This window comes from Crinia signifera, chromosome 3 (assembly GCF_055691185.1).
Source record: "Crinia signifera chromosome 3, ASM5569118v1, whole genome shotgun sequence".
NCBI classification, from domain to species: domain Eukaryota; kingdom Metazoa; phylum Chordata; class Amphibia; order Anura; family Myobatrachidae; genus Crinia; species Crinia signifera.
The window spans coordinates 276590926-276615526 of record NC_139219.1 but is presented as its reverse complement, the minus strand read 5'-3'; the positions used below and the strand labels follow the sequence as shown (position 1 = coordinate 276615526).

Sequence of the window (24601 nt, the reverse complement as noted above, 5' to 3'; positions counted from 1 at the left end):
GCAACCCCAGACTTAGAGAATGCTTTATACTCTGTATATTTTGAGTTTGTAAATTGCCAAAAATTGCTATCTGAGCAAAAAATAAAAACAACTCCTTCAGTGTGGCTGCTGAAATTGACTGGTGGGGAAGAGAATGTGTGTAAGAAAAAGAGAAATCAAGCTGGCATCCCAAAGATTTTGATGCACTAACAAACATGGATTTCTAGTCCATCGCCTTAACCACTCAGCCACGACTACTGCTTAAGCCTTGCTGTATTTTCACAATAGATTGTCTATGGATTGAGCTGCCTGCACTGAGAAATTGAGGATGTATTGTATTAAACCCAAACACACCCAAAACTTCATTCTCCTTTACATTTGATGCGCTAATGGCCTGAACTCGCTATGGGCATCACAGGTTTCAAGTTTTTAAAAACTTGCAGAAAAGAGAAAACTTAAGGCGTTCGTAGTCGGCAGGATTTGAACCTGCGCAGGGAGACCCCAATGGATTTCAAGTCCATCGCCTTAACCACTCGGCCACGACTACTGAATAAACCATGTCCTAGTTTCACAATAGATTGTCTATGGATTGAGATGCCTGCAGTCAGAAAGTGAGGATGTATTATATTGACCCAAATACACCCAAAACTTCATTCTCCTTACATTTTGCCCCGAAAAACGATTGCAAGACCAAGGGAGCTTGCCGAAATAGCTCAGTTGGGAGAGCAATAGACTGAAGATCTAAAGGTCCCTGCTTCGATCCCGGGTTTCGGCATTGTGGAAGATAATATTTTTCGACATAAAATGCAATTTTGCAACAAAAAGCTTACGTTTTCAGGCTTCAAACTTTAAAATCATATTTACAAAAACATTTTTACAAAAATCACTTTGCCACAACCACTGCTTATGTCTCTCAGTAGCCAACTCCAGTCCTCGAGAGCTACCAACAGTTCCCATCTTCCAGACAACCTAGCTGCTGCACAGGTGCACTCATTACTCACTAACACATTTTAAAAGATCCACAGGTGGAGCTAATTACTTCACTTGCGATTCTGTGAGGTGAGCTGAAAAACATTGGATTGGACGTGCTACCTTGGGTGCACAGACAGGCGCTTACCAGGGGTGTTTTGTCAGGAGCTGCCACTTGGTAATGGGGTTGTCAGTCCCAATAATGCAAGTGAAAAAGAAAGAAGGAAGTGGCGCTGTATGATGAAAGATCATATAACAATATTTAATAACAAATTAGAACATGAGCTGAAAAACATTAACTGTTGGTAGCTCTCGAGGACTGGAGTTGGCAACCCCAGACTTAGAGAATGCTTTATACTCTGTATATTTTGAGTTTGTAAATTGCCAAAAATTGCTATCTGAGCAAAAAATAAAAACAACTCCTTCAGTGTGGCTGCTGAAATTGACTGGTGGGGAAGAGAATGTGTGTAAGAAAAAGAGAAATCAAGCTGGCATCCCAAAGATTTTGATGCACTAACAAACATGGATTTCTAGTCCATCGCCTTAACCACTCAGCCACGACTACTGCTTAAGCCTTGCTGTATTTTCACAATAGATTGTCTATGGATTGAGCTGCCTGCACTGAGAAATTGAGGATGTATTGTATTAAACCCAAACACACCCAAAACTTCATTCTCCTTTACATTTGATGCGCTAATGGCCTGAACTCGCTATGGGCATCACAGGTTTCAAGTTTTTAAAAACTTGCAGAAAAGAGAAAACTTAAGGTGTTCGTAGTCGGCAGGATTTGAACCTGCGCGGGGAGACCCCAATGGATTTCAAGTCCATCGCCTTAACCACTCGGCCACGACTACTGAATAAGCCATGTCCTAGTTTCACAATAGATTGTCTATGGATTGAGATGCCTGCAGTTCGAAAGTGAGGATGTATTACATTGACCCAAATACACCCAAAACTTCATTCTCCTTACATTTTGCCCCGAAAAACGATAGCAAGACCAAGGGAGCTTGCTGAAATAGCTCAGTTGGGAGAGCAATAGACTGAAGATCTAAAGGTCCCTGCTTCGATCCCGGGTTTCGGCATTGTGGAAGATAATATTTTTCGACATAAAATGCAATTTTGCAACAAAAAGCTTACGTTTTCAGGCTTCAAACTTTAAAATCATATTTACAAAAACATTTTTACAAAAATCACTTTGCCACAACCACTGCTTATGTCTCTCAGTAGCCAACTCCAGTCCTCGAGAGCTACCAACAGTTCCCATCTTCCAGACAACCTAGCTGCTGCACAGGTGCACTCATTACTCACTAACACATTTTAAAAGATCCACAGGTGGAGCTAATTACTTCACTTGTGATTCTGTGAGGTGAGCTGAAAAACATTGGATTGGACGTGCTACCTTGGGTGCACAGACAGGCGTTTACCAGGGGTGTTTTGTCAGGAGCTGCCACTTGGTAATGGGGTTGTCAGTCCCAATAATGCAAGTGAAAAAGAAAGAAGGAAGTGGCGCTGTATGATGAAAGATCATATAACAATATTTAATAACAAATTAGAACATGAGCTGAAAAACATTAACTGTTGGTAGCTCTCGAGGACTGGAGTTGGCAACCCCAGACTTAGAGAATGCTTTATACTCTGTATATTTTGAGTTTGTAAATTGCCAAAAATTGCTATCTGAGCAAAAAATAAAAACAACTCCTTCAGTGTGGCTGCTGAAATTGACTGGTGGGGAAGAGAATGTGTGTAAGAAAAAGAGAAATCAAGCTGGCATCCCAAAGATTTTGATGCACTAACAAACATGGATTTCTAGTCCATCGCCTTAACCACTCAGCCACGACTACTGCTTAAGCCTTGCTGTATTTTCACAATAGATTGTCTATGGATTGAGCTGCCTGCACTGAGAAATTGAGGATGTATTGTATTAAACCCAAACACACCCAAAACTTCATTCTCCTTTACATTTGATGCGCTAATGGCCTGAACTCGCTATGGGCATCACAGGTTTCAAGTTTTTAAAAACTTGCAGAAAAGAGAAAACTTAAGGCGTTCGTAGTCGGCAGGATTTGAACCTGCGCAGGGAGACCCCAATGGATTTCAAGTCCATCGCCTTAACCACTCGGCCACGACTACTGAATAAACCATGTCCTAGTTTCACAATAGATTGTCTATGGATTGAGATGCCTGCAGTCAGAAAGTGAGGATGTATTATATTGACCCAAATACACCCAAAACTTCATTCTCCTTACATTTTGCCCCGAAAAACGATTGCAAGACCAAGGGAGCTTGCCGAAATAGCTCAGTTGGGAGAGCAATAGACTGAAGATCTGAAGGTCCCTGCTTCGATCCCGGGTTTCGGCATTGTGGAAGATAATATTTTTCGACATAAAATGCAATTTTGCAACAAAAAGCTTACGTTTTCAGGCTTCAAACTTTAAAATCATATTTACAAAAACATTTTTACAAAAATCACTTTGCCACAACCACTGCTTATGTCTCTCAGTAGCCAACTCCAGTCCTCGAGAGCTACCAACAGTTCCCATCTTCCAGACAACCTAGCTGCTGCACAGGTGCACTCATTACTCACTAACACATTTTAAAAGATCCACAGGTGGAGCTAATTACTTCACTTGCGATTCTGTGAGGTGAGCTGAAAAACATTGGATTGGACGTGCTACCTTGGGTGCACAGACAGGCGCTTACCAGGGGTGTTTTGTCAGGAGCTGCCACTTGGTAATGGGGTTGTCAGTCCCAATAATGCAAGTGAAAAAGAAAGAAGGAAGTGGCGCTGTATGATGAAAGATCATATAACAATATTTAATAACAAATTAGAACATGAGCTGAAAAACATTAACTGTTGGTAGCTCTCGAGGACTGGAGTTGGCAACCCCAGACTTAGAGAATGCTTTATACTCTGTATATTTTGAGTTTGTAAATTGCCAAAAATTGCTATCTGAGCAAAAAATAAAAACAACTCCTTCAGTGTGGCTGCTGAAATTGACTGGTGGGGAAGAGAATGTGTGTAAGAAAAAGAGAAATCAAGCTGGCATCCCAAAGATTTTGATGCACTAACAAACATGGATTTCTAGTCCATCGCCTTAACCACTCAGCCACGACTACTGCATAAGCCTTGCTGTATTTTCACAATAGATTGTCTATGGATTGAGCTGCCTGCACTGAGAAATTGAGGATGTATTGTATTAAACCCAAACACACCCAAAACTTCATTCTCCTTTACATTTGATGCGCTAATGGCCTGAACTCGCTATGGGCATCACAGGTTTCAAGTTTTTAAAAACTTGCAGAAAAGAGAAAACTTAAGGTGTTCGTAGTCGGCAGGATTTGAACCTGCGCGGGGAGACCCCAATGGATTTCAAGTCCATCGCCTTAACCACTCGGCCACGACTACTGAATAAGCCATGTCCTAGTTTCACAATAGATTGTCTATGGATTGAGATGCCTGCAGTTCGAAAGTGAGGATGTATTACATTGACCCAAATACACCCAAAACTTCATTCTCCTTACATTTTGCCCCGAAAAACGATAGCAAGACCAAGGGAGCTTGCTGAAATAGCTCAGTTGGGAGAGCAATAGACTGAAGATCTAAAGGTCCCTGCTTCGATCCCGGGTTTCGGCATTGTGGAAGATAATATTTTTCGACATAAAATGCAATTTTGCAACAAAAAGCTTACGTTTTCAGGCTTCAAACTTTAAAATCATATTTACAAAAACATTTTTACAAAAATCACTTTGCCACAACCACTGCTTATGTCTCTCAGTAGCCAACTCCAGTCCTCGAGAGCTACCAACAGTTCCCATCTTCCAGACAACCTAGCTGCTGCACAGGTGCACTCATTACTCACTAACACATATTAAAAGATCCACAGGTGGAGCTAATTACTTCACTTGTGATTCTGTGAGGTGAGCTGAAAAACATTAACTGTTGGTAGCTCTCGAGGACTGGAGTTGGCTACCCCAGACTTAGAGAATGCTTTATACTCTGTATATTTTGAGTTTGTAAATTGCCAAAAATTGCTATCTGAGCAAAAAATAAAAACAACTCCTTCGAGCCGGAATTGAACCAGCGACCTAAGGATTTCTACACCAATCATCTCTACAGTCCTCCGCTCTACCAGCTGAGCTATCGAAGGATGCTGTAGGTTCTCAAATATGTTATTATATGCTCTTTATATAGCTTTAAATGTTTAGCTAAATGAGTGTTCTAGGAATAATGTGAATATTCTATTGTTTATAACCATTTGACAACCTTTGTTTAAAATTTGGCTTTGAAAATTAATTTCTAATTAATAATTTCTATTCAGTGTGGCTGCTGAAATTGACTGGTGGGGAAGAGAATGTGTGTAAGAAAAAGAGAAAACAAGCTGGCATCCCAAAGATTTTGATGCACTTACAAACATGGATTTCTAGTCCATCGCCTTAACCACTCGGCCACGACTACTGCTTAAGCCTTGCTGTATTTTCACAATAGATTGTCTATGGATTGAGCTGCCTGCACTGAGAAATTGAGGATGTATTGTATTGACCCAAACACACCCAAAACTTCATTCTCCTTTACATTTGATGCGCTAATGGCCTGAACTCGCTATGGGCATCACAGGTTTCAAGTTTTTAAAAACTTGCAGAAAAGAGAAAACTTAAGGCGTTCGTAGTCGGCAGGATTTGAACCTGCGCGGGGAGACCCCAATGGATTTCAAGTCCATCGCCTTAACCACTCGGCCACGACTACTGAATAAACCATGTTCTAGTTTCACAATAGATTGTCTATGGATTTAGATGCCTGCAGTCAGAAAGTGAGGATGTATTATATTGACCCAAATACACCCAAAACTTCATTCTCCTTACATTTTGCCCCGAAAAACGATTGCAAGACCAAGACCAATGGAGCTTGCCGAAATAGCTCAGTTGGGAGAGGGTTAGACTGAATATCTAAAGGTCCCTGGTTCGATCCCGGGTTTCGGCATTGTGGAAGATAATATTTTTCGACATAAAATGCAATTTTGCAACAAAAAGCTTACGTTTTCAGGCTTCAAACTTTAAAATCATATTTACAAAAACATTTTTACAAAAATCACTTTGCCACAACCACTGCTTATGTCTCTCAGTAGCCAACTCCAGTCCTCGAGAGCTACCAACAGTTCCCATCTTCCAGACAACCTAGCTGCTGCACAGGTGCACTCATTACTCACTAACACATTGCACTGAGAAATTGAGGATGTATTGTATTGACCCAAACACACCCAAAACTTCATTCTCCTTTACATTTGATGCGCTAATGGCCTGAACTCGCTATGGGCATCACAGGTTTCAAGTTTTTAAAAACTTGCAGAAAAGAGAAAACTTAAGGCGTTCGTAGTCGGCAGGATTTGAACCTGCGCGGGGAGACCCCAATGGATTTCAAGTCCATCGCCTTAACCACTTGGCCACGACTACTGAATAAACCATGTTCTAGTTTCACAATAGATTGTCTATGGATTGAGATTCCTGCAGTCAGAAAGTGAGGATGTATTATATTGACCCAAATACACCCAAAACTTCATTCTCCTTACATTTTGCCCCGAAAAACGATTGCAAGACCAAGGGAGCTTGCCGAAATAGCTCAGTTGGGAGAGCAATAGACTGAAGATCTAAAGGTCCCTGCTTCGATCCCGGGTTTCGGCATTGTGGAAGATAATATTTTTCGACATAAAATGCAATTTTGCAACAAAAAGCTTACGTTTTCAGGCTTCAAACTTTAAAATCATATTTACAAAAACATTTTTACAAAAATCACTTTGCCACAACCACTGCTTATGTCTCTCAGTAGCCAACTCCAGTCCTCGAGAGTTACCAACAGTTCCCATCTTCCAGACAACCTAGCTGCTGCATAGGTGCACTCATTACTCACTAACACATTTTAAAAGATCCACAGGTGGAGCTAATTACTTCACTTGTGATTCTGTGAGGTGAGCTGAAAAACATTGGATTGGACGTGCTACCTTGGGTGCACAGACAGGCGCTTACCAGGGGTGTTTTGTCAGGAGCTGCCACTTGGTAATGGGGTTGTCAGTCCCAATAATGCAAGTGAAAAAGAAAGAAGGAAGTGGCGCTGTATGATGAAAGATCATATAACAATATTTAATAACAAATTAGAACATGAGCTGAAAAACATTAACTGTTGGTAGCTCGAGGACTGGAGTTGGCTACCCCAGACTTAGAGAATGCTTTATACTCTGTATATTTTGAGTTTGTAAATTGCCAAAAATTGCTATCTGAGCAAAAAATAAAAACAACTCCTTCAGTGTGGCTGCTGAAATTGACTGGTGGGGAAGAGAATGTGTGTAAGAAAAAGAGAAATCAAGCTGGCATCCCAAAGATTTTGATGCACTAACAAACATGGATTTCTAGTCCATCGCCTTAACCACTCAGCCACGACTACTGCATAAGCCTTGCTGTATTTTCACAATAGATTGTCTATGGATTGAGCTGCCTGCACTGAGAAATTGAGGATGTATTGTATTAAACCCAAACACACCCAAAACTTCATTCTCCTTTACATTTGATGCGCTAATGGCCTGAACTCGCTATGGGCATCACAGGTTTCAAGTTTTTAAAAACTTGCAGAAAAGAGAAAACTTAAGGTGTTCGTAGTCGGCAGGATTTGAACCTGCGCGGGGAGACCCCAATGGATTTCAAGTCCATCGCCTTAACCACTCGGCCACGACTACTGAATAAGCCATGTCCTAGTTTCACAATAGATTGTCTATGGATTGAGATGCCTGCAGTTCGAAAGTGAGGATGTATTACATTGACCCAAATACACCCAAAACTTCATTCTCCTTACATTTTGCCCCGAAAAACGATAGCAAGACCAAGGGAGCTTGCTGAAATAGCTCAGTTGGGAGAGCAATAGACTGAAGATCTAAAGGTCCCTGCTTCGATCCCGGGTTTCGGCATTGTGGAAGATAATATTTTTCGACATAAAATGCAATTTTGCAACAAAAAGCTTACGTTTTCAGGCTTCAAACTTTAAAATCATATTTACAAAAACATTTTTACAAAAATCACTTTGCCACAACCACTGCTTATGTCTCTCAGTAGCCAACTCCAGTCCTCGAGAGCTACCAACAGTTCCCATCTTCCAGACAACCTAGCTGCTGCACAGGTGCACTCATTACTCACTAACACATATTAAAAGATCCACAGGTGGAGCTAATTACTTCACTTGTGATTCTGTGAGGTGAGCTGAAAAACATTAACTGTTGGTAGCTCTCGAGGACTGGAGTTGGCTACCCCAGACTTAGAGAATGCTTTATACTCTGTATATTTTGAGTTTGTAAATTGCCAAAAATTGCTATCTGAGCAAAAAATAAAAACAACTCCTTCGAGCCGGAATTGAACCAGCGACCTAAGGATTTCTACACCAATCATCTCTACAGTCCTCCGCTCTACCAGCTGAGCTATCGAAGGATGCTGTAGGTTCTCAAATATGTTATTATATGCTCTTTATATAGCTTTAAATGTTTAGCTAAATGAGTGTTCTAGGAATAATGTGAATATTCTATTGTTTATAACCATTTGACAACCTTTGTTTAAAATTTGGCTTTGAAAATTAATTTCTAATTAATAATTTCTATTCAGTGTGGCTGCTGAAATTGACTGGTGGGGAAGAGAATGTGTGTAAGAAAAAGAGAAAACAAGCTGGCATCCCAAAGATTTTGATGCACTTACAAACATGGATTTCTAGTCCATCGCCTTAACCACTCGGCCACGACTACTGCTTAAGCCTTGCTGTATTTTCACAATAGATTGTCTATGGATTGAGCTGCCTGCACTGAGAAATTGAGGATGTATTGTATTGACCCAAACACACCCAAAACTTCATTCTCCTTTACATTTGATGCGCTAATGGCCTGAACTCGCTATGGGCATCACAGGTTTCAAGTTTTTAAAAACTTGCAGAAAAGAGAAAACTTAAGGCGTTCGTAGTCGGCAGGATTTGAACCTGCGCGGGGAGACCCCAATGGATTTCAAGTCCATCGCCTTAACCACTCGGCCACGACTACTGAATAAACCATGTTCTAGTTTCACAATAGATTGTCTATGGATTTAGATGCCTGCAGTCAGAAAGTGAGGATGTATTATATTGACCCAAATACACCCAAAACTTCATTCTCCTTACATTTTGCCCCGAAAAACGATTGCAAGACCAAGACCAATGGAGCTTGCCGAAATAGCTCAGTTGGGAGAGGGTTAGACTGAATATCTAAAGGTCCCTGGTTCGATCCCGGGTTTCGGCATTGTGGAAGATAATATTTTTCGACATAAAATGCAATTTTGCAACAAAAAGCTTACGTTTTCAGGCTTCAAACTTTAAAATCATATTTACAAAAACATTTTTACAAAAATCACTTTGCCACAACCACTGCTTATGTCTCTCAGTAGCCAACTCCAGTCCTCGAGAGCTACCAACAGTTCCCATCTTCCAGACAACCTAGCTGCTGCACAGGTGCACTCATTACTCACTAACACATTGCACTGAGAAATTGAGGATGTATTGTATTGACCCAAACACACCCAAAACTTCATTCTCCTTTACATTTGATGCGCTAATGGCCTGAACTCGCTATGGGCATCACAGGTTTCAAGTTTTTAAAAACTTGCAGAAAAGAGAAAACTTAAGGCGTTCGTAGTCGGCAGGATTTGAACCTGCGCGGGGAGACCCCAATGGATTTCAAGTCCATCGCCTTAACCACTTGGCCACGACTACTGAATAAACCATGTTCTAGTTTCACAATAGATTGTCTATGGATTGAGATTCCTGCAGTCAGAAAGTGAGGATGTATTATATTGACCCAAATACACCCAAAACTTCATTCTCCTTACATTTTGCCCCGAAAAACGATTGCAAGACCAAGGGAGCTTGCCGAAATAGCTCAGTTGGGAGAGCAATAGACTGAAGATCTAAAGGTCCCTGCTTCGATCCCGGGTTTCGGCATTGTGGAAGATAATATTTTTCGACATAAAATGCAATTTTGCAACAAAAAGCTTACGTTTTCAGGCTTCAAACTTTAAAATCATATTTACAAAAACATTTTTACAAAAATCACTTTGCCACAACCACTGCTTATGTCTCTCAGTAGCCAACTCCAGTCCTCGAGAGTTACCAACAGTTCCCATCTTCCAGACAACCTAGCTGCTGCATAGGTGCACTCATTACTCACTAACACATTTTAAAAGATCCACAGGTGGAGCTAATTACTTCACTTGTGATTCTGTGAGGTGAGCTGAAAAACATTGGATTGGACGTGCTACCTTGGGTGCACAGACAGGCGCTTACCAGGGGTGTTTTGTCAGGAGCTGCCACTTGGTAATGGGGTTGTCAGTCCCAATAATGCAAGTGAAAAAGAAAGAAGGAAGTGGCGCTGTATGATGAAAGATCATATAACAATATTTAATAACAAATTAGAACATGAGCTGAAAAACATTAACTGTTGGTAGCTCGAGGACTGGAGTTGGCTACCCCAGACTTAGAGAATGCTTTATACTCTGTATATTTTGAGTTTGTAAATTGCCAAAAATTGCTATCTGAGCAAAAAATAAAAACAACTCCTTCAGTGTGGCTGCTGAAATTGACTGGTGGGGAAGAGAATGTGTGTAAGAAAAAGAGAAATCAAGCTGGCATCCCAAAGATTTTGATGCACTAACAAACATGGATTTCTAGTCCATCGCCTTAACCACTCGGCCACGACTACTGCTTAAGCCTTGCTGTATTTTCACAATAGATTGTCTATGGATTGAGCTGCCTGCACTGAGAAATTGAGGATGTATTGTATTGACCCAAACACACCCAAAACTTCATTCTCCTTTACATTTGATGCGCTAATGGCCTGAACTCGCTATGGGCATCACAGGTTTCAAGTTTTTAAAAACTTGCAGAAAAGAGAAAACTTAAGGCGTTCGTAGTCGGCAGGATTTGAACCTGCGCGGGGAGACCCCAATGGATTTCAAGTCCATCGCCTTAACCACTCGGCCACGACTACTGAATAAACCATGTCCTAGTTTCACAATAGATTGTCTATGGATTGAGATGCCTGCAGTCAGAAAGTGAGGATGTATTATATTGACCCAAATACACCCAAAACTTCGTTCTCCTTACATTTTGCCCCGAAAAACGATAGCAAGACCAAGGGAGCTTGCCAAAATAGCTCAGTTGGGAGAGCAATAGACTGAAGATCTAAAGGTCCCTGCTTCGATCCCGGGTTTCGGCATTGTGGAAGATAATATTTTTCGACATAAAATGCAATTTTGCAACAAAAAGCTTACGGTTTCAGGCTTCAAACTTTAAAATCATATTTACAAAAACATTTTTACAAAAATCACTTTGCCACAACCACTGCTTATGTCTCTCAGTAGCAAACTCCAGTCCTCGAGAGCTACCAACAGTTCCCATCTTCCAGACAACCTAGCTGCTGCACAGGTGCACTCATTACTCACTAACACATTTTAAAAGATCCACAGGTGGAGCTAATTACTTCACTTGTGATTCTGTGAGGTGAGCTGAAAAACATTAACTGTTGGTAGCTCTCGAGGACTGGAGTTGGCTACCCCAGACATAGAGAATGCTTTATACTCTGTATATTTTGAGTTTGTAAATTGCCAAAAATTGCTATCTGAGCAAAAAATAAAAACAACTCCTTCGAGCCGGAATTGAACCAGCGACCTAAGGATTTCTACACCAATCATCTCTACAGTCCTCCGCTCTACCAGCTGAGCTATCGAAGGACGCTGTAGGTTCTCAAATATGTTATTATATGCTCTTTATATAGCTTTAAATGTTTAGCTAAATGAGTGTTCTAGGAATAATGTGAATATTCTATTGTTTATAACCATTTGACAACCTTTGTTTAAAATTTGGCTTTGAAAATTAATTTCTAATTAATAATTTCTATTCAGTGTGGCTGCTGAAATTGACTGGTGGGGAAGAGAATGTGTGTAAGAAAAAGAGAAAACAAGCTGGCATCCCAAAGATTTTGATTCACTTACAAACATGGATTTCTAGTCCATCGCCTTAACCACTCGGCCACGACTACTGCTTAAGCCTTGCTGTATTTTCACAATAGATTGTCTATGGATTGAGCTGCCTGCACTGAGAAATTGAGGATGTATTGTATTGACCCAAACACACCCAAAACTTCATTCTCCTTTACATTTGATGCGCTAATGGCCTGAACTCGCTATGGGCATCACAGGTTTCAAGTTTTTAAAAACTTGCAGAAAAGAGAAAACTTAAGGCGTTCGTAGTCGGCAGGATTTGAACCTGCGCGGGGAGACCCCAATGGATTTCAAGTCCATCCCCTTAACCATAATGAGTGTTCTAGGAATAATGTGAATATTCTATTGTTTTCTATTGTTTATAACCATTTGACAACCTTTGTTTAAAATTTGGCTTTGAAAATTAATTTCTAATTAATAATTTCTATTCATTGTGGCTGCTGAAATTGACTGGTGTCAGTCTTAAGGAGGGGAAGAGAATGTTTCACAATAGATTGTCTATGGATTGAGATGCCTGCAGTCAGAAAGTGAGGATGTATTATATTGACCCAAATACACCCAAAACTTCATTCTCCTTACATTTTGCCCCGAAAAACGATTGCAAGACCAAGGGAGCTTGCCGAAATAGCTCAGTTGGGAGAGCAATAGACTGAAGATCTAAAGGTCCCTGCTTCGATCCCGGGTTTCGGCATTGTGGAAGATAATATTTTTCGACATAAAATGCAATTTTGCAACAAAAAGCTTACGTTTTCAGGCTTCAAACTTTAAAATCATATTTACAAAAACATTTTTACAAAAATCACTTTGCCACAACCACTGCTTATGTCTCTCAGTAGCCAACTCCAGTCCTCGAGAGCTACCAACAGTTCCCATCTTCCAGACAACCTAGCTGCTGCACAGGTGCACTCATTACTCACTAACACATTTTAAAAGATCCACAGGTGGAGCTAATTACTTCACTTGCGATTCTGTGAGGTGAGCTGAAAAACATTGGATTGGACGTGCTACCTTGGGTGCACAGACAGGCGCTTACCAGGGGTGTTTTGTCAGGAGCTGCCACTTGGTAATGGGGTTGTCAGTCCCAATAATGCAAGTGAAAAAGAAAGAAGGAAGTGGCGCTGTATGATGAAAGATCATATAACAATATTTAATAACAAATTAGAACATGAGCTGAAAAACATTAACTGTTGGTAGCTCTCGAGGACTGGAGTTGGCAACCCCAGACTTAGAGAATGCTTTATACTCTGTATATTTTGAGTTTGTAAATTGCCAAAAATTGCTATCTGAGCAAAAAATAAAAACAACTCCTTCAGTGTGGCTGCTGAAATTGACTGGTGGGGAAGAGAATGTGTGTAAGAAAAAGAGAAATCAAGCTGGCATCCCAAAGATTTTGATGCACTAACAAACATGGATTTCTAGTCCATCGCCTTAACCACTCAGCCACGACTACTGCATAAGCCTTGCTGTATTTTCACAATAGATTGTCTATGGATTGAGCTGCCTGCACTGAGAAATTGAGGATGTATTGTATTAAACCCAAACACACCCAAAACTTCATTCTCCTTTACATTTGATGCGCTAATGGCCTGAACTCGCTGTGGGCATCACAGGTTTCAAGTTTTTAAAAACTTGCAGAAAAGAGAAAACTTAAGGTGTTCGTAGTCGGCAGGATTTGAACCTGCGCGGGGAGACCCCAATGGATTTCAAGTCCATCGCCTTAACCACTCGGCCACGACTACTGAATAAGCCATGTCCTAGTTTCACAATAGATTGTCTATGGATTGAGATGCCTGCAGTTCGAAAGTGAGGATGTATTACATTGACCCAAATACACCCAAAACTTCATTCTCCTTACATTTTGCCCCGAAAAACGATAGCAAGACCAAGGGAGCTTGCTGAAATAGCTCAGTTGGGAGAGCAATAGACTGAAGATCTAAAGGTCCCTGCTTCGATCCCGGGTTTCGGCATTGTGGAAGATAATATTTTTCGACATAAAATGCAATTTTGCAACAAAAAGCTTACGTTTTCAGGCTTCAAACTTTAAAATCATATTTACAAAAACATTTTTACAAAAATCACTTTGCCACAACCACTGCTTATGTCTCTCAGTAGCCAACTCCAGTCCTCGAGAGCTACCAACAGTTCCCATCTTCCAGACAACCTAGCTGCTGCACAGGTGCACTCATTAGTCACTAACACATTTTAAAAGATCCACAGGTGGAGCTAATTACTTCACTTCATTTTAAAAGATCCACAGGTGGAGCTAATTACTTCACTTGTGATTCTGTGAGGTGAGCTGAAAAACATTAACTGTTGGTAGCTCTCGAGGACTGGAGTTGGCTACCCCAGACTTAGAGAATGCTTTATACTCTGTATATTTTGAGTTTGTAAATTGCCAAAAATTGCTATCTGAGCAAAAAATAAAAACAACTCCTTCGAGCCGGAATTGAACCAGCGACCTAAGGATTTCTACACCAATCATCTCTACAGTCCTCCGCTCTACCAGCTGAGCTATCGAAGGATGCTGTAGGTTCTCAAATATGTTATTATATGCTCTTTATATAGCTTTAAATGTTTAGCTAAATGAGTGTTCTAGGAATAATGTGAATATTCTATTGTTTATAACCATTTGACAACCTTTGTTTAAAATTTGGCTTTGAAAATTAATTTCTAATTAATAATTTCTATTCAGTGTGGCTGCTGAAATTGACTGGTGGGGAAGAGAATGTGTGTAAGAAAAAGAGAAAACAAGCTGGCATCCCAAAGATTTTGATGCACTTACAAACATGGATTTCTAGTCCATCGCCTTAACCACTCGGCCACGACTACTGCTTAAGCCTTGCTGTATTTTCACAATAGATTGTCTATGGATTGAGCTGCCTGCACTGAGAAATTGAGGATGTATTGTATTGACCCAAACACACCCAAAACTTCATTCTCCTTTACATTTGATGCGCTAATGGCCTGAACTCGCTATGGGCATCACAGGTTTCAAGTTTTTAAAAACTTGCAGAAAAGAGAAAACTTAAGGCGTTCGTAGTCGGCAGGATTTGAACCTGCGCGGGGAGACCCCAATGGATTTCAAGTCCATCGCCTTAACCACTCGGCCACGACTACTGAATAAACCATGTTCTAGTTTCACAATAGATTGTCTATGGATTTAGATGCCTGCAGTCAGAAAGTGAGGATGTATTATATTGACCCAAATACACCCAAAACTTCATTCTCCTTACATTTTGCCCCGAAAAACGATTGCAAGACCAAGACCAATGGAGCTTGCCGAAATAGCTCAGTTGGGAGAGGGTTAGACTGAATATCTAAAGGTCCCTGGTTCGATCCCGGGTTTCGGCATTGTGGAAGATAATATTTTTCGACATAAAATGCAATTTTGCAACAAAAAGCTTACGTTTTCAGGCTTCAAACTTTAAAATCATATTTACAAAAACATTTTTACAAAAATCACTTTGCCACAACCACTGCTTATGTCTCTCAGTAGCCAACTCCAGTCCTCGAGAGCTACCAACAGTTCCCATCTTCCAGACAACCTAGCTGCTGCACAGGTGCACTCATTACTCACTAACACATTGCACTGAGAAATTGAGGATGTATTGTATTGACCCAAACACACCCAAAACTTCATTCTCCTTTACATTTGATGCGCTAATGGCCTGAACTCGCTATGGGCATCACAGGTTTCAAGTTTTTAAAAACTTGCAGAAAAGAGAAAACTTAAGGCGTTCGTAGTCGGCAGGATTTGAACCTGCGCGGGGAGACCCCAATGGATTTCAAGTCCATCGCCTTAACCACTTGGCCACGACTACTGAATAAACCATGTTCTAGTTTCACAATAGATTGTCTATGGATTGAGATTCCTGCAGTCAGAAAGTGAGGATGTATTATATTGACCCAAATACACCCAAAACTTCATTCTCCTTACATTTTGCCCCGAAAAACGATTGCAAGACCAAGGGAGCTTGCCGAAATAGCTCAGTTGGGAGAGCAATAGACTGAAGATCTAAAGGTCCCTGCTTCGATCCCGGGTTTCGGCATTGTGGAAGATAATATTTTTCGACATAAAATGCAATTTTGCAACAAAAAGCTTACGTTTTCAGGCTTCAAACTTTAAAATCATATTTACAAAAACATTTTTACAAAAATCACTTTGCCACAACCACTGCTTATGTCTCTCAGTAGCCAACTCCAGTCCTCGAGAGTTACCAACAGTTCCCATCTTCCAGACAACCTAGCTGCTGCACAGGTGCACTCATTACTCACTAACACATTTTAAAAGATCCACAGGTGGAGCTAATTACTTCACTTGTGATTCTGTGAGGTGAGCTGAAAAACATTGGATTGGACGTGCTACCTTGGGTGCACAGACAGGCGCTTACCAGGGGTGTTTTGTCAGGAGCTGCCACTTGGTAATGGGGTTGTCAGTCCCAATAATGCAAGTGAAAAAGAAAGAAGGAAGTGGCGCTGTATGATGAAAGATCATATAACAATATTTAATAACAAATTAGAACATGAGCTGAAAAACATTAACTGTTGGTAGCTCGAGGACTGGAGTTGGCTACCCCAGACTTAGAGAATGCTTTATACTCTGTATATTTTGAGTTTGTAAATTGCCAAAAATTGCTATCTGAGCAAAAAATAAAAACAACTCCTTCAGTGTGGCTGCTGAAATTGACTGGTGGGGAAGAGAATGTGTGTAAGAAAAAGAGAAATCAAGCTGGCATCCCAAAGATTTTGATGCACTAACAAACATGGATTTCTAGTCCATCGCCTTAACCACTCGGCCACGACTACTGCTTAAGCCTTGCTGTATTTTCACAATAGATTGTCTATGGATTGAGCTGCCTGCACTGAGAAATTGAGGATGTATTGTATTGACCCAAACACACCCAAAACTTCATTCTCCTTTACATTTGATGCGCTAATGGCCTGAACTCGCTATGGGCATCACAGGTTTCAAGTTTTTAAAAACTTGCAGAAAAGAGAAAACTTAAGGCGTTCGTAGTCGGCAGGATTTGAACCTGCGCGGGGAGACCCCAATGGATTTCAAGTCCATCGCCTTAACCACTCGGCCACGACTACTGAATAAACCATGTCCTAGTTTCACAATAGATTGTCTATGGATTGAGATGCCTGCAGTCAGAAAGTGAGGATGTATTATATTGACCCAAATACACCCAAAACTTCATTCTCCTTACATTTTGCCCCGAAAAACGATAGCAAGACCAAGGGAGCTTGCCAAAATAGCTCAGTTGGGAGAGCAATAGACTGAAGATCTAAAGGTCCCTGCTTCGATCCCGGGTTTCGGCATTGTGGAAGATAATATTTTTCGACATAAAATGCAATTTTGCAACAAAAAGCTTACGTTTTCAGGCTTCAAACTTTAAAATCATATTTACAAAAACATTTTTACAAAAATCACTTTGCCACAACCACTGCTTATGTCTCTCAGTAGCCAACTCCAGTCCTCGAGAGTTACCAACAGTTCCCATCTTCCAGACAACCTAGCTGCTGCACAGGTGCACTCATTACTCACTAACACATTTTAAAAGATCCACAGGTGGAGCTAATTACTTCACTTGTGATTCTGTGAGGTGAGCTGAAAAACATTGGATTGGACGTGCTACCTTGGGTGCACAGACAGGCGCTTACCAGGGGTGTTTTGTCAGGAGCTGCCACTTGGTAATGGGGTTGTCAGTCCCAATAATGCAAGTGAAAAAGAAAGAAGGAAGTGGCGCTGTATGATGAAAGATCATATAACAATATTTAATAACAAATTAGAACATGAGCTGAAAAACATTAACTGTTGGTAGCTCGAGGACTGGAGTTGGCTACCCCAGACTTAGAGAATGCTTTATACTCTGTATATTTTGAGTTTGTAAATTGCCAAAAATTGCTATCTGAGCAAAAAATAAAAACAACTCCTTCAGTGTGGCTGCTGAAATTGACTGGTGGGGAAGAGAATGTGTGTAAGAAAAAGAGAAATCAAGCTGGCATCCCAAAGATTTTGATGCACTAACAAACATGGATTTCTAGTCCATCGCCTTAACCACTCGGCCACGACTACTGCTTAAGCCTTGCTGTATTTTCACAATAGATTGTCTATGGATTGAGCTGCCTGCACTGAGAAATTGAGGATGTATTGTATTGACCCAAACACACCCAAAACTTCATTCTCCTTTACATTTGATGCGCTAATGGCCTGAACTCGCTATGGGCATCACAGGTTTCAAGTTTTTAAAAACTTGCAGAAAAGAGAAAACTTAAGGCGTTCGTAGTCGGCAGGATTTGAACCTGCGCGGGGAGACCCCAATGGATTTCAAGTCCATCGCCTTAACCACTCGGCCACGACTACTGAATAAACCATGTCCTAGTTTCACAATAGATTGTCTATGGATTGAGATGCCTGCAGTCAGAAAGTGAGGATGTATTATATTGACCCAAATACACCCAAAACTTCATTCTCCTTACATTTTGCCCCGAAAAACGATAGCAAGACCAAGGGAGCTTGCCAAAATAGCTCAGTTGGGAGAGCAATAGACTGAAGATCTAAAGGTCCCTGCTTCGATCCCGGGTTTCGGCATTGTGGAAGATAATATTTTTCGACATAAAATGCAATTTTGCAACAAAAAGCTTACGGTTTCAGGCTTCAAACTTTAAAATCATATTTACAAAAACATTTTTACAAAAATCACTTTGCCACAACCACTGCTTATGTCTCTCAGTAGCAAACTCCAGTCCTCGAGAGCTACCAACAGTTCCCATCTTCCAGACAACCTAGCTGCTGCACAGGTGCACTCATTACTCACTAACACATTTTAAAAGATCCACAGGTGGAGCTAATTACTTCACTTGTGATTCTGTGAGGTGAGCTGAAAAACATTAACTGTTGGTAGCTCTCGAGGACTGGAGTTGGCTACCCCAGACTTAGAGAATGCTTTATACTCTGTATATTTTGAGTTTGTAAATTGCCAAAAATTGCTATCTGAGCAAAAAATAAAAACAACTCCTTCGAGCCGGAATTGAACCAGCGACCTAAGGATTTCTACACCAATCATCTCTACAGTCCTCCGCTCTACCAGCTGAGCTATCGAAGGACGCTGTAGGTTCTCAAATATGTTATTATATGCTCTTTATATAGCTTTAAATGTTTAGCTAAATGAGTGTTCTAGGAATAATGTGAATATTCTATTGTTTATAACCATTTGACAACCTTTGTTTAAAATTTGGCTTTGAAAATTAATTTCTAATTAATAATTTCTATTCAGTGTGGCTGCTGAAATTGACTGGTGGGGAAGAGAATGTGTGTAAGAAAAAGAGAAAACAAGCTGGCATCCCAAAGATTTTGATTCACTTACAAACATGGATTTCTAGTCCATCGCCTTAACCACTCGGCCACGACTACTGCTTAAGCCTTGCTGTATTTTCACAATAGATTGTCTATGGATTGAGCTGCCTGCACTGAGAAATTGAGGATGTATTGTATTGACCCAAACACACCCAAAACTTCATTCTCCTTTACATTTGATGCGCTAATGGCCTGAACTCGCTATGGGCATCACAGGTTTCAAGTTTTTAAAAACTTGCAGAAAAGAGAAAACTTAAGGCGTTCGTAGTCGGCAGGATTTGAACCTGCGCGGGGAGACCCCAATGGATTTCAAGTCCATCCCCTTAACCATAATGAGTGTTCTAGGAATAATGTGAATATTCTATTGTTTTCTATTGTTTATAACCATTTGACAACCTTTGTTTAAAATTTGGCTTTGAAAATTAATTTCTAATTAATAATTTCTATTCATTGTGGCTGCTGAAATTGACTGGTGTCAGTCTTAAGGAGGGGAAGAGAATGTTTCACAATAGATTGTCTATGGATTGAGATGCCTGCAGTCAGAAAGTGAGGATGTATTATATTGACCCAAATACACCCAAAACTTCATTCTCCTTACATTTTGCCCCGAAAAACGATTGCAAGACCAAGGGAGCTTGCCGAAATAGCTCAGTTGGGAGAGCAATAGACTGAAGATCTAAAGGTCCCTGCTTCGATCCCGGGTTTCGGCATTGTGGAAGATAATATTTTTCGACATAAAATGCAATTTTGCAACAAAAAGCTTACATTTTCAGGCTTCAAACTTTAAAATCATATTTACAAAAACATTTTTACAAAAATCCCTTTGCCACAACCACTGCTTATGTCTCTCAGTAGCCAACTCCAGTCCTCGAGAGCTACCAACAGATCCCATCTTCCAGACAACCTAGCTGCTGCACAGGTGCACTCATTACTCACTAACACATTTTAAAAGATCCACAGGTGGAGCTAATTACTTCACTTGTGATTCTGTGAGGTGAGCTGAAAAACATTAACTGTTGGTAGCTCTTGAGGACTGGAGTTGGCTACCCCAGACTTAGAGAATGCTTTATACTCTGTATATTTTATGTTTGTAAATTGCCAAAAATTGCTATCTGAGCAAAAAATAAAAACAACTCCTTCAGTGTGGCTGCTGAAATTGACTGGTGGGGAAGAGAATGTGTGTAAGAAAAAGAGAAAACAAGCTGGCATCCCAAAGATTTTGATGCACTAACAAACATGGATTTCTAGTCCATCGCCTTAACCACTCGGCCACGACTACTGCTTAAGCCTTGCTGTATTTTCACAATAGATTGTCTATGGATTGAGCTGCCTGCACTGAGAAATTGAGGATGTATTGTATTGACCCAAACACACCCAAAACTTCATTCTCCTTTCAATTTGATGCGCTAATGGCCTGAACTCGCTATGGGCATCACAGGTTTCAAGTTTTTAAAAACTTGCAGAAAAGAGAAAACTTAAGGCGTTCGTAGTCGGCAGGATTTGAACCTGCGCAGGGAGACCCTAATGAATTTCTAGTCCATCGCCTTAACCACTCGGCCACGACTACTGAATAAACCATGTCCTAGTTTCACAATCGATTGTCTATGGATTGAGATGCCTGCAGTCAGAAAGTGAGGATGTATTATATTGACCCAAATACACCCAAAACTTCATTCTCCTTACATTTTGCCCCGAAAAACGATTGCAAGACCAATGGAGCTTGCCAAAATAGCTCAGTTGGGAGAGCGTTAGACTGAAGATCTAAAGGTCCCTGGTTCGATCCCGGATTTCGGCATTGTGGAAGATAATATTTTTCGACATAAAATGCAATTTTGCAACAAAAAGCTTACGTTTTCAGGCTTCAAACTTTAAAATCATATTTACAAAAACATTTTTACAAAAATCACTTTGCCACAACCACTGCTTATGTCTCTCAGTAGCCAACTCCAGTCCTCGAGAGCTACCAACAGTTCCCAGCTTCCAGACAACCTAGCTGCTGCACAGGTGCACTCCTTACTCACTAACACATTTTAAAAGATCCACAGGTGGAGCTAATTACTTCACTTGTGATTCTGTGAGGTGAGCTGGAAAACATTAACTGTTGGTAGCTCTCGAGGACTGGAGTTGGCTACCCCAGACTTAGAGAATGCTTTATACTCTGTATATTTTGAGTTTGTAAATTGCCAAAAATTGCTATCTGAGCAAAAATTAAAAACAACTCCTTCGAGCCGGAATTAAACCAGCGACCTAAGGATTTCTACACCAATCATCTCTGCAGTCCTCCGCTCTACCAGCTGAGCTATCGAAGGATGCTGTAGGTTCTCAAATATGTTATTATATGCTCTTTATATAGCTTTAAATGTTTAGCTAAATGAGTGTTCTAGGAATAATGTGAATATTCTATTGTTTATAACCATTTGACAACCTTTGTTTAAAATTTGGCTTTGAAAATTAATTTCTAATTAATAATTTCTATTCAGTGTGGCTGCTGAAATTGACTGGTGGGGAAGAGAATGTGTGTAAGAAAAAGAGAAAACAAGCTGGCATCCCAAAGATTTTGATGCACTTACAAACATGGATTTCTAGTCCATCGCCTTAACCACTCGGCCACGACTACTGCTTAAGCCTTGCTGTATTTTCACAATAGATTGTCTATGGATTGAGCTGCCTGCACTGAGAAATTGAGGATGTATTGTATTGACCCAAACACACCCAAAACTTCATTCTCTTTAACATTTGATGCGCTAATGGCCTGAGCTCGCTATGGGCATCACAGGTTTCAAGTTTTTAAAAACTTGCAGAAAAGAGAAAACTTAAGGCGTTCGTAGTCGGCAGGATTTGAACCTGCGCGGGGAGACCCCAATGGATTTCAAGTCCATCGCCTTAACCACTCGGCCACGACTACTGAATAAACCATGTCCTAGTTTCACAATAGATTGTCTATGGATTTAGATGCCTGCAGTCAGAAAGTGAGGATGTATTATATTGACCCAAATACACCCAAAACTTCATTCTCCTTACATTTTGCCCTGAAAAACGATTGCAAGACCAAGACCAATGGAGCTTGCCGAAATAGCTCAGTTGGGAGAGCGTTAGACTGAATATCTAAAGGTCCCTGGTTCGATCCCGGGTTTCGGCATTGTGGAAGATAATATTTTTCGACATAAAATGCAATTTTGCAACAAGAAGCTTACGTTTTCAGGCTTCAAACTTTAAAATCATATTTACAAAAACATTTTTACAAAAATCACTTTGCCACAACCACTGCTTATGTCTCTCAGTAGCCAACTCCAGTCCTCGAGAGCTACCAACAGTTCCCATCTTCCAGTCAACCTAGCTGCTGCACAGGTGCACTCATTACTCACTAACACATTGCACTGAGAAATTGAGGATGTATTGTATTGACCCAAACACACCCAAAACTTCATTCTCCTTTACATTTGATGCGCTAATGGCCTGAACTCGCTATGGGCATCACAGGTTTCAAGTTTTTAAAAACTTGCAGAAAAGAGAAAACTTAAGGCGTTCGTAGTCGGCAGGATTTGAACCTGCGCGGGGAGACCCCAATGGATTTCAAGTCCATCGCCTTAACCACTTGGCCACGACTACTGAATAAACCATGTTCTAGTTTCACAATAGATTGTCTATGGATTGAGATTCCTGCAGTCAGAAAGTGAGGATGTATTATATTGACCCAAATACACCCAAAACTTCATTCTCCTTACATTTTGCCCCGAAAAACGATTGCAAGACCAAGGGAGCTTGCCGAAATAGCTCAGTTGGGAGAGCAATAGACTGAAGATCTAAAGGTCCCTGCTTCGATCCCGGGTTTCGGCATTGTGGAAGATAATATTTTTCGACATAAAATGCAATTTTGCAACAAAAAGCTTACGTTTTCAGGCTTCAAACTTTAAAATCATATTTACAAAAACATTTTTACAAAAATCACTTTGCCACAACCACTGCTTATGTCTCTCAGTAGCCAACTCCAGTCCTCGAGAGCTACCAACAGTTCCCATCTTCCAGACAACCTAGCTGCTGCACAGGTGCACTCATTACTCACTAACACATTTTAAAAGATCCACAGGTGGAGCTAATTACTTCACTTGTGATTCTGTGAGGTGAGCTGAAAAACATTGGATTGGACGTGCTACCTTGGGTGCACAGACAGGCGCTTACCAGGGGTGTTTTGTCAGGAGCTGCCACTTGGTAATGGGGTTGTCAGTCCCAATAATGCAAGTGAAAAAGAAAGAAGGAAGTGGCGCTGTATGATGAAAGATCATATAACAATATTTAATAACAAATTAGAACATGAGCTGAAAAACATTAACTGTTGGTAGCTCTCGAGGACTGGAGTTGGCTACCCCAGACTTAGAGAATGCTTTATACTCTGTATATTTTGAGTTTGTAAATTGCCAAAAATTGCTATCTGAGCAAAAAATAAAAACAACTCCTTCAGTGTGGCTGCTGAAATTGACTGGTGGGGAAGAGAATGTGTGTAAGAAAAAGAGAAATCAAGCTGGCATCCCAAAGATTTTGATGCACTAACAAACATGGATTTCTAGTCCATCGCCTTAACCACTCGGCCACGACTACTGCTTAAGCCTTGCTGTATTTTCACAATAGATTGTCTATGGATTGAGCTGCCTGCACTGAGAAATTGAGGATGTATTGTATTGACCCAAACACACCCAAAACTTCATTCTCCTTTACATTTGATGCGCTAATGGCCTGAACTCGCTATGGGCATCACAGGTTTCAAGTTTTTAAAAACTTGCAGAAAAGAGAAAACTTAAGGCGTTCGTAGTCGGCAGGATTTGAACCTGCGCGGGGAGACCCCAATGGATTTCAAGTCCATCGCCTTAACCACTCGGCCACGACTACTGAATAAACCATGTCCTAGTTTCACAATAGATTGTCTATGGATTGAGATGCCTGCAGTCAGAAAGTGAGGATGTATTATATTGACCCAAATACACCCAAAACTTCATTCTCCTTACATTTTGCCCCGAAAAACGATAGCAAGACCAAGGGAGCTTGCCGAAATAGCTCAGTTGGGAGAGCAATAGACTGAAGATCTAAAGGTCCCTGCTTCGATCCCGGGTTTCGGCATTGTGGAAGATAATATTTTTCGACATAAAATGCAATTTTGCAACAAAAAGCTTACGGTTTCAGGCTTCAAACTTTAAAATCATATTTACAAAAACATTTTTACAAAAATCACTTTGCCACAACCACTGCTTA

The 24601-nt window shown here is 40.6% G+C and overlaps 30 non-coding genes across 30 annotated transcripts; 5 read left to right on the top strand and 25 right to left on the bottom strand.

Annotated features, from left to right (window-relative positions):
* Positions 1–444: 444 nt before the first annotated feature.
* TRNAS-UGA (transfer RNA serine (anticodon UGA)) lies at positions 445–526 on the bottom strand. The gene has a single exon. It is a non-coding gene; the product is annotated as a tRNA-Ser (tRNA).
* Positions 527–1720: 1194 nt separating this feature from the next.
* TRNAS-UGA (transfer RNA serine (anticodon UGA)) lies at positions 1721–1802 on the bottom strand. Its single transcript has one exon. It is a non-coding gene; the product is annotated as a tRNA-Ser (tRNA).
* A 1194-nt stretch (positions 1803–2996) lies between these two features.
* Positions 2997–3078, bottom strand: TRNAS-UGA (transfer RNA serine (anticodon UGA)). The gene has a single exon. It is a non-coding gene; the product is annotated as a tRNA-Ser (tRNA).
* Positions 3079–4272: 1194 nt separating this feature from the next.
* Positions 4273–4354, bottom strand: TRNAS-UGA (transfer RNA serine (anticodon UGA)). The gene has a single exon. It is a non-coding gene; the product is annotated as a tRNA-Ser (tRNA).
* Positions 4355–5006: 652 nt separating this feature from the next.
* TRNAY-GUA (transfer RNA tyrosine (anticodon GUA)) lies at positions 5007–5096 on the bottom strand. Its single transcript is given in 2 exon segments — positions 5007–5042; positions 5060–5096. It is a non-coding gene; the product is annotated as a tRNA-Tyr (tRNA).
* A 514-nt stretch (positions 5097–5610) lies between these two features.
* Positions 5611–5692, bottom strand: TRNAS-UGA (transfer RNA serine (anticodon UGA)). The gene has a single exon. It is a non-coding gene; the product is annotated as a tRNA-Ser (tRNA).
* A 161-nt stretch (positions 5693–5853) lies between these two features.
* TRNAF-GAA (transfer RNA phenylalanine (anticodon GAA)) lies at positions 5854–5926 on the top strand. Its single transcript has one exon. It is a non-coding gene; the product is annotated as a tRNA-Phe (tRNA).
* Positions 5927–6314: 388 nt separating this feature from the next.
* On the bottom strand, positions 6315–6396 carry TRNAS-UGA (transfer RNA serine (anticodon UGA)). The gene has a single exon. It is a non-coding gene; the product is annotated as a tRNA-Ser (tRNA).
* A 1192-nt stretch (positions 6397–7588) lies between these two features.
* TRNAS-UGA (transfer RNA serine (anticodon UGA)) lies at positions 7589–7670 on the bottom strand. The gene has a single exon. It is a non-coding gene; the product is annotated as a tRNA-Ser (tRNA).
* A 652-nt stretch (positions 7671–8322) lies between these two features.
* TRNAY-GUA (transfer RNA tyrosine (anticodon GUA)) lies at positions 8323–8412 on the bottom strand. Its single transcript is given in 2 exon segments — positions 8323–8358; positions 8376–8412. It is a non-coding gene; the product is annotated as a tRNA-Tyr (tRNA).
* A 514-nt stretch (positions 8413–8926) lies between these two features.
* On the bottom strand, positions 8927–9008 carry TRNAS-UGA (transfer RNA serine (anticodon UGA)). The gene has a single exon. It is a non-coding gene; the product is annotated as a tRNA-Ser (tRNA).
* A 161-nt stretch (positions 9009–9169) lies between these two features.
* TRNAF-GAA (transfer RNA phenylalanine (anticodon GAA)) lies at positions 9170–9242 on the top strand. Its single transcript has one exon. It is a non-coding gene; the product is annotated as a tRNA-Phe (tRNA).
* Positions 9243–9630: 388 nt separating this feature from the next.
* Positions 9631–9712, bottom strand: TRNAS-UGA (transfer RNA serine (anticodon UGA)). The gene has a single exon. It is a non-coding gene; the product is annotated as a tRNA-Ser (tRNA).
* A 1191-nt stretch (positions 9713–10903) lies between these two features.
* Positions 10904–10985, bottom strand: TRNAS-UGA (transfer RNA serine (anticodon UGA)). Its single transcript has one exon. It is a non-coding gene; the product is annotated as a tRNA-Ser (tRNA).
* Positions 10986–11637: 652 nt separating this feature from the next.
* TRNAY-GUA (transfer RNA tyrosine (anticodon GUA)) lies at positions 11638–11727 on the bottom strand. Its single transcript is given in 2 exon segments — positions 11638–11673; positions 11691–11727. It is a non-coding gene; the product is annotated as a tRNA-Tyr (tRNA).
* A 1927-nt stretch (positions 11728–13654) lies between these two features.
* On the bottom strand, positions 13655–13736 carry TRNAS-UGA (transfer RNA serine (anticodon UGA)). The gene has a single exon. It is a non-coding gene; the product is annotated as a tRNA-Ser (tRNA).
* A 692-nt stretch (positions 13737–14428) lies between these two features.
* TRNAY-GUA (transfer RNA tyrosine (anticodon GUA)) lies at positions 14429–14518 on the bottom strand. The gene is given in 2 exon segments: positions 14429–14464; positions 14482–14518. It is a non-coding gene; the product is annotated as a tRNA-Tyr (tRNA).
* A 514-nt stretch (positions 14519–15032) lies between these two features.
* Positions 15033–15114, bottom strand: TRNAS-UGA (transfer RNA serine (anticodon UGA)). The gene has a single exon. It is a non-coding gene; the product is annotated as a tRNA-Ser (tRNA).
* A 161-nt stretch (positions 15115–15275) lies between these two features.
* Positions 15276–15348, top strand: TRNAF-GAA (transfer RNA phenylalanine (anticodon GAA)). The gene has a single exon. It is a non-coding gene; the product is annotated as a tRNA-Phe (tRNA).
* Positions 15349–15736: 388 nt separating this feature from the next.
* On the bottom strand, positions 15737–15818 carry TRNAS-UGA (transfer RNA serine (anticodon UGA)). Its single transcript has one exon. It is a non-coding gene; the product is annotated as a tRNA-Ser (tRNA).
* Positions 15819–17009: 1191 nt separating this feature from the next.
* TRNAS-UGA (transfer RNA serine (anticodon UGA)) lies at positions 17010–17091 on the bottom strand. The gene has a single exon. It is a non-coding gene; the product is annotated as a tRNA-Ser (tRNA).
* A 1191-nt stretch (positions 17092–18282) lies between these two features.
* TRNAS-UGA (transfer RNA serine (anticodon UGA)) lies at positions 18283–18364 on the bottom strand. Its single transcript has one exon. It is a non-coding gene; the product is annotated as a tRNA-Ser (tRNA).
* Positions 18365–19016: 652 nt separating this feature from the next.
* On the bottom strand, positions 19017–19106 carry TRNAY-GUA (transfer RNA tyrosine (anticodon GUA)). Its single transcript is given in 2 exon segments — positions 19017–19052; positions 19070–19106. It is a non-coding gene; the product is annotated as a tRNA-Tyr (tRNA).
* A 1736-nt stretch (positions 19107–20842) lies between these two features.
* On the bottom strand, positions 20843–20924 carry TRNAS-AGA (transfer RNA serine (anticodon AGA)). Its single transcript has one exon. It is a non-coding gene; the product is annotated as a tRNA-Ser (tRNA).
* A 155-nt stretch (positions 20925–21079) lies between these two features.
* Positions 21080–21152, top strand: TRNAF-GAA (transfer RNA phenylalanine (anticodon GAA)). The gene has a single exon. It is a non-coding gene; the product is annotated as a tRNA-Phe (tRNA).
* Positions 21153–21576: 424 nt separating this feature from the next.
* Positions 21577–21666, bottom strand: TRNAC-GCA (transfer RNA cysteine (anticodon GCA)). Its single transcript is given in 2 exon segments — positions 21577–21612; positions 21630–21666. It is a non-coding gene; the product is annotated as a tRNA-Cys (tRNA).
* A 514-nt stretch (positions 21667–22180) lies between these two features.
* Positions 22181–22262, bottom strand: TRNAS-UGA (transfer RNA serine (anticodon UGA)). The gene has a single exon. It is a non-coding gene; the product is annotated as a tRNA-Ser (tRNA).
* Positions 22263–22423: 161 nt separating this feature from the next.
* TRNAF-GAA (transfer RNA phenylalanine (anticodon GAA)) lies at positions 22424–22496 on the top strand. The gene has a single exon. It is a non-coding gene; the product is annotated as a tRNA-Phe (tRNA).
* A 388-nt stretch (positions 22497–22884) lies between these two features.
* On the bottom strand, positions 22885–22966 carry TRNAS-UGA (transfer RNA serine (anticodon UGA)). The gene has a single exon. It is a non-coding gene; the product is annotated as a tRNA-Ser (tRNA).
* Positions 22967–24159: 1193 nt separating this feature from the next.
* On the bottom strand, positions 24160–24241 carry TRNAS-UGA (transfer RNA serine (anticodon UGA)). The gene has a single exon. It is a non-coding gene; the product is annotated as a tRNA-Ser (tRNA).
* Positions 24242–24601: the final 360 nt, after the last annotated feature.